The sequence below is a fragment of the Arachis ipaensis genome, chromosome B04, assembly GCF_000816755.2.
Source record: "Arachis ipaensis cultivar K30076 chromosome B04, Araip1.1, whole genome shotgun sequence".
Classification (NCBI taxonomy): domain Eukaryota; kingdom Viridiplantae; phylum Streptophyta; class Magnoliopsida; order Fabales; family Fabaceae; genus Arachis; species Arachis ipaensis.
This window is the reverse complement of record NC_029788.2, coordinates 101237135-101251412: the sequence shown is the minus strand read 5'-3', so window position 1 is coordinate 101251412 and position 14278 is coordinate 101237135. Positions and strand designations below refer to the sequence as shown.

Sequence of the window (14278 nt, the reverse complement as noted above, 5' to 3'; positions counted from 1 at the left end):
AAAAAGTGAGCTGACTTCGTCAGTCGGTCCACAATCACCCAGATAGCATCAAAACCAGTCCTAGTCCTTGGCAATCCCGACACAAAGTCCATTGCAATACTTTCCCACTTCCATTGCGGAATCTTTAAAGGTTGCAACATCCCGGAAGGTCTTTGATGTTCAATCTTTACCTTTTGACAAGTTAAGCACTTTGAAACATATTCCGCCACATCATTCTTCATACCTGGCCACCAAAACATCGCCTTTAAATCATGGTACATCTTAGTACTTCCCGAGTGAATGGAGAATCCGCTTTTGTTTGCCTCCTTTAAGATATCTTGCCTCAAAGTGCCAACATCCGGCACAATGATCCTACCCTTGAATCTCCATAACCCATCTTTTTCTTCCGACACTTTCCACTGTTTTCCTTGCTCGATAGCCGGTAACACCTTCCATAACGCTTCATCATTTTCATGAGCCTTTAGGAGCTCCGACTTAAAATCACTCGAGATTTCTAATCGGCTCAAACACAAGGTTCCAGATACTTCTCGAGCACCAATTTTTAGACTCTCGAATCCCTTGAGCAACTTCTCCTCTTGAAGCATCATCCAAGCCGCATATAACGACTTCCGACTTAACGCATCCACCACTACATTTGCCTTTCCCGGATGGTAATTCAACTCAAAGTCGTAGTCCTTCAATAATTCCATCCACCTCCTTTGCCTCATATTAAGCTCTTTCTGATCAAAGAGATATTTCAAGCTCTTGTGATCGGAGAAGACTTGGAACTTAACCCCATAGAGATAATGCCTCCACACCTTCAAGGCAAACACGACCGCAGCGAGTTCCAAATCGTGCGTAGGGTAACTAACTTCATGAGGTCTCAACTGTCGTGAGGCATACGCCACCACATTATGATGCTGCATCAGCACGCACCCTAGACCCTTTAGTGAGGCATCACAGTACACCTCAAATGGTTCGTTCGGCTCAGGTAACACCAACACAAGTGCAGTGGTCAACTTTTTCTTCAATGCCTGAAAGCTTTCCTCACACTCAGGAGTCCAAACAAATGGAGTGTCTTTGCGGGTTAATTTTGTCAACGGCAAGGCTAATTGAGAAAAGCCTTTGATGAACCTTCGGTAATAGCCAGCTAAGCCCAGAAAACTCCTTATCTCAGTTACTGTGGTTGGTTGCCTCCAATCCATCACAGCTTCCACCTTAGTTGGATCTATGGCTATTCCCTTCTTACTTACCACGTGACCCAAAAACTTTACCTCATCCTTCCAAAACTCACACTTAGACAGTTTCGCATAGAGTTTCTTCTCCTTTAGAATTTGCAACACGGTCCTCAAGTGTTCCGCATGCTCTTCTTTAGTCTTGGAGTAAATTAGTATGTCGTCAATGAAGACAACAACGAATTTATCCAGAAAGGGATGAAACACTCTATTCATGTAATCCATGAATACCGCAGGAGCGTTCGTCAACCCAAAGGACATTACAGTGTACTCGTAATGACTATAACGAGTCCTGAAAGCGGTCTTAGGGATATCCTCACCCCTCACCCTTATCTGGTGATAACCGGATCGCAAATCGATCTTGGAGAAAACCCCAGCTCCTTGTAACTGATCCATGAGATCATCAATCCTCGGCAATGGGTACTTATTCTTTATGGTGACCTTGTTCAGCTGCCTGTAATCCCCACAGAGTCGCATACTTCCATCTTTCTTCTTTACCAGTAACACTGGAGCACCCCACGGGGAAACACTTGGTCGGATAAAGTTCTTACCCAACAATTCCTCTAACTGAGACTTTAGCTCGGCCATCTCTAACGGTGACATTCTATAAGGAGAACTTGAGATTGGTCCCACCCCAGGCACCAATTCAATAGCAAACTCGACCTCTCGATTAGGTGGAAATTCCTCAATATCATCGGGAAATACTTCCGAAAACTCACACACTACCGGAATCTGATCCAACCTTTGGTTATCACCCGAAACACCCGCGGTTAACAACAGGATACCCTGACATTCGATTCTGGAACAGTTCACTATCATCGAATTCAAGTAATAATTATTCACCACAACCGGCCCTTCTGTATCTTCCGGCATAAAGTATACCAACTTTGTAGAACACTCAAGCAGGACATGGTTCTCAGATAACCAGTCCAATCCCAAGATAAGATCAAGACCGTCATCGGTAAGCAGATTAAATTATGGACAAAATCACATTGCTTGAACCTAAACGAAACTTTCGGGCATCCTAGCCTAGTTACCATGGCTTCATGGGTAGCATTATATACTTTTAGGTCATAACCTAAGGTTACAATCTTCAATCCTAACTCATGGGCTTTCTCAAATGCAATGAATGAATGCGATGCTTCCGAATCAAATAAAGCATTTAAAGTTTGACCAGCCATTTCACAGTTACCTCGAATGAGTTTCTCGGATCCTTCTGCACCCCTAGCTGAGGTGGTGAACACCCGACCGGTCTGTTGTGCTTTCCCAGCACCTTGCTTCTGCTGCTCCGGACAACTTGCGGCTCTATGCCCCGCCTTTCCACAATTGTAGCACAAACCCCATCTGGCCTTGCATGGTACTCCCGGATGGTGACTCCCACACCTAGTACAAGCTTGATCATTCTGAGGCTGCTTCCCAAACCTTTTCCCTTGGGAGTAGTTGTTGTTGGGCCTCCTAAAGGAACCTCCCCTCTTGAAAGGCAGACCCCTAGGTGCAAAACTCTTCCCTCGGTTCTGTGGAAATGATCCTTTGTGACTTCCTTTCTCAGTGGCTGCACTCTTCACACACTCTTCAGCAACCCTACACTTGTTCACCAACTCGGAGAAAGTCCTAATCTCCATTGGCCCCACCGAACTGAAAATATCGCTCCGGAGTCCTCCTTCGTACTTAGCACACTTCCATTCCTCATATTCCACCGGAGTCCCTTGACACATACGAGAGAATCTGAACAGCTCCTCAAACTTGTCAGTATACTCAGATACAGACATATTACCCTGCTTCAGCTGCAACAATTCAAGCTCCTTGGCCGTCCTGGCAGAAGTCGGAAAGTACTTCTTATAGAACTCCTCTTGGAAGACATCCCAGGTGATATAATCACCACCCTGCTGCAGGAGGCGTCGGATTCCTTGCCACAAATGCGACGCTTCCCCAGTGAGCAAATAGGTAGCGAACTCCACACGCTGCCCTTCAGGTACCACCTGCGCTTGCAGTGCTCGTTCCATGGCCTGAAACCATGTATCGGCCTCAGTCGGGCTAGTGGTTCCCTTGAACTTAGGTGGATTAACCTTCAAAAAGTTTGCCAGTGTCATCGGGCCCTGAACTCCACCTCTGTCATTACCATGATTGTTCATCTGTTGACCAAGAGCCTCAGCAGTGGCTTGCATAGCAGCAGCCATATTCTCCAATGCAGTCATAAAGTTTACCGGGTCATTAGGGTTAATCTCGGCGCACGAGCATTTGTATGACCTCTCCTACGACCTCTACTGCGTCTACGAGGCGCCATCGGGTCTCTATACACACCAAACAATCGATATTAAGTTGATCAGTCTCAATATCGGAAGTCTAGTGCTTCAAAGTCCCAAATACATTCTCATGAACGTTTATGCCAATTATATCAAGCAGATATACTAATAGCACATAACACACATACAGAGAATGCACAGAAGCATAGTTAGTCCGTCCCTCAGGCTCTACAGGAACGAACTACTCTGATACCATAATGTAACACCCTACCATACAAAGTCTTATGCTTAAGTCATAATCCAGAGATGGCAAGGTATTACGACCTCTAAAACAAAAATCTAGTACGTATAGTAGTGTGAATAAGGATTATAACTAGGAGCCTTTGTAGAAAAAGGGGTAAACAAAAATCGCAACTCGAAAGCGCAACACTTCGCCGGTTGTGAAGATAACCGGTCCGAGCATAGCAATATATATATACATATAATAAAATAAAAAAACCCCAAAGGAAACCCAAAGGGACACAAATACAGAAATCTATTCTCCAAAATCTCCTATAAGAGGAGTCATCACAGTTGTATTATTTAATGGAGATAAAAGCATCTAAGAGAAATCATAAAATCAAAACAGAGTCCCGAGAACAAAGAATCTTCGCTAATCCAAAAGTCTCCAGCATGCCTCAGCGAGAAACCTCACGTCCTGCATCTGAAAACTACAAAATCCGCATGGGTGAGAACCAGAGGTCCCCAGCATGGTAACAACTTCCACATATATAATACATAATAATAGAGGAAAGCCGAAGGCAATCCTAGAACTTCCTCCAGATAATATCAAAGCTTATAAACAAACTAAACCGTAAGTGGCAACTAACTAAAGATCCTTCAGTCTAACTAATACTTCCCTTTCCAATTCCTTCAGACCTCCCAACCACCAGCAGGAGTATAATATAGCAAACACAGTTATATCAGACAAGAGATTTACAAATAGGAACAGATAAGGTATTTAGACAATTAGCAAGTAATATGCAGTCAAATAGGCAATCTCAAACAATTCATATAGTATGCATATGATGAATGCCTGTTCCTAGTGGCCGATGATATCATCTATCGGTTATAGAGCCAACCCGACAAGTCCTGGTAGCTAACCATTGGACTGTCCCTCTGTCGCGCATTCCCAACTCGAGTTATACTGATGCGTGAGCATCTTGTCTATCTTTTCCTAGTGAATTTGCATCTAAATTGTTGAATTTAATTAAAAATTAATTATATTTTAGCCACTATGGATGCTATTTTGAGTTTTGTACAATACTGTTTATTTTAGGTAGCATTTGGCGGAATTTGATGGAGTTTTTGCACAGAAAGAGAAGAAGCCAAGGAGATGACCAGCGAATACCGACGCGGACGCATGGCTCACGCGACCGCGCAGAATGGAGAAAATCGCAATGACGCGATCACGTGCTTGACGCGATTGTGTGGACTGGAATCTGCACAAATGACGCGAACGCGTAGACGACGCGGACGCGTCACATGCGTCACGTGCAGAAAATGCAGAAAAAAATGCTGGGGGCGATTTCTGGGCTATTTTGACCCAGTTTCCAGCCCAGAAAACACAGATTAGAAGCTGCAGCATGGACAATTCAAGTGGTCCCCATCCATCCATTGAAGATTTGATTATTTAAATTAATTCAAATTTAAATTCAAATTTTAATTCTAAGAAAAGATATTATTTTAATTTTTAGTTTTAGATATTAGATTTCAAATTAATTAGGATTAGTTATAAAAAGGGGAGACTTCTCTCCTAGTAGAAGATACCATTAGGGGGATTCCATTAGGGAATTCTATACAAATTTACATTCTACATTCCATGAGCAACTAAACCTCCACTGTTAAGGTTAGGAGCTCTGTCTATTTCTATGGATTGATTTTATTGCTTTTTCTATTTTAATTTATATATGGATTTATAATTTAAGAATTGTTTTCGCTCTTTATTTTATGAATTTGGGTGGAACGAAAGTATGACCCTCTTTCTATTTGAGTTCCTGTAAAACTTGGAAAAGCTCTTTATTTGAACAACAGCTTGAAAACATATTCTCCTAAATTTTAATTATTTGGACTTAACGGGATACGTGACATATAATCCTCTTATTTTTGGGTAATTAGAGTTTTTGTGGCATATAAACTGGAATTTGATTATCACCCTCTAATTAAAATTAATTGACCAAGGAATTGGCTGTTGATAAATTTTAGAGGAGACTAGGAAGGTCTAAGGAATTAGGGTCTAGTCACATATAGTTTGCCATAAATTAAATCCTACATGATTAAAATAGTTAGTAAGAAAAATTAATCCGGAAAAATAGATAACTCTGAAGCCTTAACTATTTTCTCCATATTTTCTTTCCAAATTATTTACTTTACTATTTTAATTTCTGCACGATTGAATATTCAAATACTCTTTTCTGTTTGTCTAACTAATCCTATCAAACACTATTGTTGCTTAATCCATCAATCCTCGTGGGATCGACCCTTACTCACGTAAGGTATTACTTGGTACGACCCGGTGCACTTGCCGGTTAGTAAGTGTGGTTGTAAATTACCGCACCATATACTCATCATAAACTTGATCATAATCATGATCCATATCCATCACCCTCACTGGTGAATATTTACGGGGGCGAGCTCATCCGGGCCTTTCACAGTGCCCGGCCACACTTACGACAAAGGGTCAAAAGAGCTTCGAGTCTCAACCTGGAGCACGTGGTGGCTAGCCACTGCTTCCTCCCAGGGAAACCCTCATCTCCGATGGTGGAAGTGTAAACATTCACAATTCTTTCAACAGCATATATGCAATAATACTTAGCCATAATCATGGCTCCGCCGTAACACGGCAATACTCTAGCCATCCGGCTCATGGTTAAAACCATAACCAGCCAATTCATTAACAATTACGGCCCTTCGGCCCATGGCACAACAAGCACTTCCACCGCCATCCTCCGCATCTCACAAAATCATCTTTGATCCTCATTGATCATTCATTTTTCCCTTGCTTCACTCGCAAGTTACCACATTTACTAGCCCCTTGCCTCATTGCTAGGCATATTATAATGATTTAAGACATAAGTGGTGAGATCGGAGGCTTAGAAGTATGAAATTTGGCTTTTAAAACTCAAAAATCAACTTTGGGATGAAAACAGGGCCACGCGTACATGCACTCCACGCGCACGCGCGGATGGCCACAAAATCTTATCGACGCGCAAGCGTCATACGTGCGGACGCGCGGGTTGAAAAATAGCCAAACGACGCGCGAGTGTCAACCACGTGTACGCGTGGGTGCTCTTGCGCCCCAGGCATAAAACTGGCACAACTCTGGCACAACTCTCGGGAAAATAGCTGGGCATTTGGTGCAGCGCATCGACGCGCCCGTGCACACCACGCGCACGCGTGGATGGTGCTTTCTTGAAGAACGGCGCGTACGTGCCAAGTGCGCCTACGCGCGGAGGGTCATTTTGCTAAAAAATTTTCTAAGTTAAAAGCTGCAGAATTTACAGATTCAACTCTCAATCTTCTGACGGACATAATTTTCTCATTTTAAATCGTTTTTCACCCGTTCTTCGAACGGCATGGACATCCCGGATCCAATTTTATTTTTAAACAAATTTGGCACAAAACAGAGATCCGTAGTCCAAGTTATGTCCCGTCAAAGTATGTCCAAAAACCATGTTTTCATACAAAACTACAAAGTGCCATTTTCAAAACAAGCCACTTTCAACTCTTTTCAAAATCAATCAAAACATGCCAATTTCATCCCTTTTCTTTGAAATCAATCAAAATGTATCAAAATCAACATCTAGCCATCCTCAACTCACACATTGACAATTTACCAAAATTCCCAAAACCACATCCAACCATTTTAACACTTCTCAATCAAATGGCTAAAGGACAAACACAATATCATATCATACATCCTTCCTCATTCCAATTCCCAATAATACCATTTCCAATCAACCATCATTATACATAATATCTTAGGGCCTCTAGCCTAAGTATTTCCTACCACATTACATATTAGATACGAGAAACCGAAACCATACCTTAGCCGATTTCTCAAGCTCAACCGGAGCACTTCCAAACCACTTGTCCACAAGCTCTCAAGGTCTCAACACCTCCAAGAACAGATTTTTATCACACAAAACCCTCTCCTAAGCTTTCCAAAATCACCAATCAAGCTCCAATATTCACATATACACAACCTAAGCCACAATCATCATACCCATACACAATATCTCAATACCCAAACATCATAGAACAACAAATTACACTAGGGTTGAGAGTCTTACCACACCCAAGGCCCAAGGAGACAAGATTAACCTTCTCCTTCAAGAGGGTTGGGTCCTATAACATCAAAGAGCCCAAAATCTCAACATTTCATCCATGAAACTTGAAAATAAGGGCTGGAATTTCGAAGGGCAAAACGTAGCTTACCTCAAGATTGATTGTATGGGTTTTGTAGGGCTCTCCGTGGTGAACGCGTGGCCGTAAACGGTGCGGCAATCGGAGCTCTAGATCAAAAGTTATGGTGGTTTGAAGATCAACCAAGGGAGAGAACTTGAGAGAGTGTTCTTCCCTTCCTCTCCACCATTTCAGCATGTGTTTGTGTGTTGTAAGGAGAGAGAGTGCTGAAAACTAGGATTTTAGTTTAGTTTAGTTGGGCCAAGGGCCCACTTTGGGTCCGGTTGGCCCGGTTTGGTCCGTTCGATCCAATCTTGGTCCGATTTCTATAAAATTGGTACCGAAATTCTCGTCTCACTCTCTTCTATCACATTTAGGCATAAAAACAACATTTTTGGCTTTCTAGAATAAATCCTCATTTATGGGTTAATTAGCCGTTAATTAACCGGGTCTTACAGATTCCATACCTTACAGTGGTCGATTGAAAAGATAATAGATAACACCAGAGTTTAGGTTCGTGGGGATTCAGGTGGGGTTCACTTTAATTGGTTTGGTGTGTTGCACAACATAATTGAATTAGAGTATTTCTATCACACTACGTACAAAGTGTGTGTGTTTAAATGTGAATGGTATGATCCAAGTTCCCTACAAGGAACACGAAAGCACAAGGACTATGATATCACTAAATTTAATATAACCAAAAAATATAGGCAATACGATCATTTTATTCTACCTCAAAATGCGCGAGATGTATACTATTTGCCTTATCCAAGTTCATGCAAGTCTAGTTAGGTGGTTGTGGTTAAGACTAAGCTAAGAGGCCGTATTGAGCCTGATGATAGGACAGAGAGTCAGAAACCTTACCAGATTGATGACCTAACTCCTTCGAAGATGGTGGTTGATACCTGTGAGCCGATCACCTTTAGATTTGCTATTATGGATGATGACACAATTGACCTTAGAATAGATGCCAACGTACTTCCACCAAAGGACGACGATCTTCAAGAAGAAGATGGAGTCGATAGTGATGAAGAAGAGGAAGACGTGTTCGATGATAATCAGGAAACTAACTTGGAAGAGGAGGATGGTGAACCAGAGGAAGAAGATGATGAATCCGTATAGAATTAATGTAAACATAGTTCTGTGATATGTATTTCTTTAAGAAGCTTTGCGAAGAATGTAATATAGTTAGCATTGTTTCAGATATTTCAATTCCAAGTCATTCCGTATTTTTAATTTATATTTTTCATATTTCACATCAAGTTTAAAGCATTATTTCAATCATTAATTATCAGGGATACATTATAGATGGACGGAAAAAGATTATCTTAAAAAAATAAAAAGACTACCGTTGAAAGACCAACCAATTTATTTTAAAAAAAATTAAAAAATATTTTCATCGGAATTACCATTGGATTAATCCGATGGTAAGTTGGCGGGAAGACGTATGACATGGCACCAACGTTACCATCGAAAAAATTCCATCGGTAACGTTCATCAGATTCTGTTTTCGTACTAATTAATTATATTCTGTCACTAAATTCGATGGAAATTACCATCGAACGCAAGAAATCCGCCGGTATTATATATGTTACCAGCGAGGTTTATACCGTCTGAATCATTTCGACAGTAAATCCAACGGTAATTAAGTTATCGTCGGATTTTGCTCATTTTTTCGACGATACTCAACGTTTTTCTTGTAATGTCTAACCTTAGCCACCCTCAACCTGTGGGTATTCGACCATACTCGCAAGTCATAAAAAAATGCAATGTTCAATAATCTAACAAAATCTTGGAGTTGTAATTTGGTATTTGTATATCACTAAATAGATTTGCCTTTTATATAAACAAAAGTGTTAAATTTTCAATTGAAGATCTTGATTTAGTGATTAAAGGCTTTTTATACGAATGAAAGGTTCTTTGTTCAACCCACTCTACATGTATAGGGTGCAGGTCGGTGCACCTTATCCGACCCGTAGATTAACCCACTCTACGCTCAACTTTATTTGACCTCAACTCTACATGTAACATGTTGGGTTGGCAACTTTACCCGACCGGGTCTAGATGTTTCTTTCGCTTAGGGTTTTAGGATTTTTTTGTTAAGTTTTGGATATTCTATTTTAAAATGGGTTTTGGTATTCTTTTTTATTAGATTTAAGATGTTTCTTTTGTTTAAGTTTTAAATGTTTCTTTTCGTTAGGTTTTGGAGGTTTCTTTTTGTTAAGTTTTGAATGTTCTATTTTTTCAACCCACACTATATTCGACTCGCAGATCAACCTGCTCCGCGCTTAACTCTATCCGCAACAGGTTAGGTTAGCAACTCTACCGGATTAGGTTTAGATATTTCTTTTGCTTAGATTTTAGGATTTTTTTGTTAAATTTTGGATGTTCAATTTAAAATGGGTTTGAGTACTCTTTTTTTTTGTTAGATTTAAGATGTTTTTTTGATTAAGTTTTGATATTTTTTTATTAAGTTTTGAATGTTCTATTTTTTTAGGTTTTGAATGTTTTTTTTGTAATGCTGTAGAATTAATGGTGATAATAAAAATACAAAAAATACTGTAAATTTGACAGCAATAAAAAGGCACATAACATTATAGAATTGATGGTCAATGCAGAAACGCAAAGTGAAAAACAAATGGGACGTGCAAAATTAGCATTTTATTAATATAAAATCAAGATTTTATTATAAGTTGACTAATTTATTAAATTATTGGTAAAAAAGAATGTTAGTTACCTAGACTTTTTCTTTTGCCAATCAAGGAGGCATTTTTGTGTCTTTCTAAAAATTATTGTGTTTTATTATTATTATTTTTAAACACGGTATATAAGGATGACAATCAAACAAGGCAAATGAGATATTTTAATATTTATATTTGTTTTGAATATTCGCTATCGGCTTCATTATTTGCAGATATTTATTTGGATAAAGTATTATTTTTGTCTTAGTGTTTAGGTCAAGTTTTAATTTTATTCTTAACGTTTTAAATATCTTATTTCACTTTTAGAAAATTTCAAACGTCATACTTCAATCTAAAAAATTTTAAAATAGGTTTAATATTGTCTACCATTAAATTTGACATGAATAATTCACATATTAAAAAACTATGTTCGATTTTTATTTGTAAGTAAAATCAACCCATCAATGATCATCAATATAAAAATTTTTCTTTTGATTTTGAAACATTTATGATTGATTGCTAAAATTTGGAGTTTTATACAAGCAGCAAATTAAAAAGTAGTGTTACAAAAAAATTTTAATTATGTTTCACTAATTCACATAAAAAAATACAACTTGACTAATAATGTTGTAACGTCTATATCACTTATTCTATTAACTATTCATATCATTTAATGATAGGATAATATTAATCCTATTTAAAATTTTAAAACAAAAATAAAATATTTAAAATATTAAAGACTAAATTAAAATTTAGTCTAAACGTTCGGGACAAAAATATTATTTGACCCTATTTATTTATTGTTTCAAACTCATATCTGCGAGTTGTTTATAGATTCATACCAATTTCCGCTTCGCTCGAACATGCCTTATTTACGGGTCTCTTGGTATTGTTACAGTACGTAATGCTTTTTGCTCAAATTTATAAGTGAAAATTTTCAGTGCATTATGGGAGATCAGAGGATCGGACTATGGTAGCAAGAATCTATCGTACAACTAGAAAAATTTGATAGGTTATGTGTACTCTTGTACACCATCCGTGTTAAAAGGGATGATTTTAATGTTGACAACTACATTTTTAGTAAAAGTGGTTCCATTTTTTATTACCATATATATCCAAGATTTACAAGTGTGGAGGGACATCAAGTCTTTCTCAAATCGGAACTCAATTGTTGTACAGCCATATTTGAGACTAATAGATTGATTTGCCGAAAGTTCTGGATAGGAATAATCACTGAGAGTGAATGAAAGAATTAGGACTGTTTTCCCTTTTCTTTTTTGTTATATGTTCTTTTTTATTTTTATTTTTTTTATTATTATCTTTTTACTTTGTTTTCCCCTCTCATGTTCATAATTATGTTATTGAATATATGGCAATCTCTTTTGTAATTTTGTTTCGTTTATTCTCTTTACGGTGGAATGCGCAAGACAACATAAATCGCAACAATTTATTTAAAAATATAGTAAACCTTCATCTCAAGGTTGCGAAAACCGAACCGGTCATTGAACCGGTCAAGTAACTGGTTTAATGGTTTAATGGTTCAACCGGGGTCGAACCGTGGTTAGACCGGTTTAATTAAATATACAATAAAATTATTAAAAATTTAATATATAATTAAAATAATTAACATAAATAATAATTAGCATAAATAATTAAATATTAAAAAATTTTTATTTCTAATTAACTCTCAGAGTATAAATACCTAGAACCAGAATAATCACTCCCAATCCAAATACATACAACTATACAAGCCAAAAAATCCAAAAGCATCAGAAAATGCAGCAACTCAACCTTCAGAAATTGAAATTCAGATACACTCACAATCCAAGGACACTCACAATTCAAGTTCAGCAAATCACACCCCCCAATAACCCTAACTTAGAAAAAAAAAAACACAAACGAACAGCAACTCAATCATCAGAGAACAGCAACTCAATAATCACAGTAACTCAGAATCAATAAAACAAAATGAACAAACATAAGGAAGCAAACATAGATTTCAGCCGTGCATACTCATAATCATAAAGATTATTCGGTTCCAGAGTCATACAAAACAGGAACTCAGAATAATAAAACCCAGAGATAGAGACAGAGACAGACGAGGTTGGAACAAAACTCAACTGCTAGCGAAGGAGGAACGGTGAGACAGAGACAGAGACGAGGGAGGAATGGCGAGACAGAGACGGAGACCAAGACGAGGGAGGAACGAAACTCATTTTCCGGGGAGGGTAGAACGGCGAGACAGAGACGAGGATAGGATTCAAACTGACAGCTCCTCGATCTGCAAGTCCACAACCACGACGACAATGTAGACAAGGGTAGAAGAAGGCAACGAGCTTCGACATGCAAGTACAGAGGCGACGGCGTGGAGGAGAAGAGGATCGACGGCCAAGGACTTCGATCTGACCCTCTGTCCGTCCCTGCCGGCGCGACGGCACCCTTTGGCTGACGAGAAGGGTTCGGCGGCGACGGAGGCAGTGGCTGCTGCTGCTGGTTGCTGAGAGATAGAGGAATAGTGGGTTAGGGTTCCGTTTTTGTGTGAGGGAAGGGAACTAAGGATGCTGCTCTCAACCTTTTTATATGCTGAGCTATAAAACCGTTAAAAAACCGTTCGGTTTTACCGGTTCATCGGTTAACCGCCGGTTCGACCGGTTTTTATACCGGTTTTTTACCAAACGGTTTTGCACCTCAACCGAACCGACTAGAAGACCGGTTCCCGGTTAATCCGATTGAACCGGCCGGTCCGGTTCGGTTTTCAGAACAATGCTTCATCTTTCTATTATTTATTGGCGGCTTCAAAACTGTTGCTAAACTTTCGCCGCCATATACCAATTTTGCTGTCGTGAGATACGATTTGTTCTCATCTCAAAAATCTCATTTAACTGTTACAATTTTTTTTTTCACCATAGATAGAGAAAGTATAGAGAGAGTATGTCATTTGAGTTATAAATCATTAGCCATTTAACTGTCACAATTACTTATAAATAAAATGACACAAATATTAAAGGAGGATGCTCTCATAAAAACGCGTAAAACGTTTTTTTGTAAAGACACTTATGTATCATATTATTATTGGACATATTACTGAACCGGTTATTTTTAAATTTCTTTAACAAACTAGAATAAAACCATTTTTTTATAACAATAACAATAATTTCAATTGTTATCAGATCCGGTCGAACCAACCAACATAATCCATTGGATTATGGTTTTTTTGTTTTTTGTTTTTTAAATAAAAATCAGGAATATATTTATCTTTTTATCAAAAAATTTAAATATAATTCGGTTTAGATTATGTAAATCGGCCAGATCAAATTGGGTCTAATAATTATAGTGTGGATAATTGAGTTTATTATTGTTACTATAATAAACCGATTTTATTCTGGTTTATTAAAAAATAAATTATTAACCGATTTAATAAAAATATCCAATAATATCATGACACATGTAAACGTCTTTAAAAAAAAAAGACATTTTTAATATCTTTATCGAAGTGTCTCCAATATTAAATTCTCTCAAACAAAACACATTAGATAAATATAATTATTTTACTTTAAATAAGAGGAAAACCCATTTTACCAAGTCAGAAAAGAGTAGCGTTTTACCTTTGGTTGAAGGGGTTAACATTGAAATATGGTTGAAGTGACTACCTAATTTATTCAAAATTTGTCTAACTCAATGTAAATTTTGTGGGTAC

At 38.3% G+C, this 14278-nt stretch overlaps 1 long non-coding RNA gene across 1 annotated transcript; it reads left to right on the top strand.

The window, feature by feature from the left end:
• On the top strand, positions 2031 to 12179 carry LOC110270722. The gene is made up of 3 exons (XR_002360364.1): positions 2031 to 2042; positions 4196 to 4209; positions 12045 to 12179. It is a non-coding gene; the product is annotated as an uncharacterized LOC110270722 (long non-coding RNA).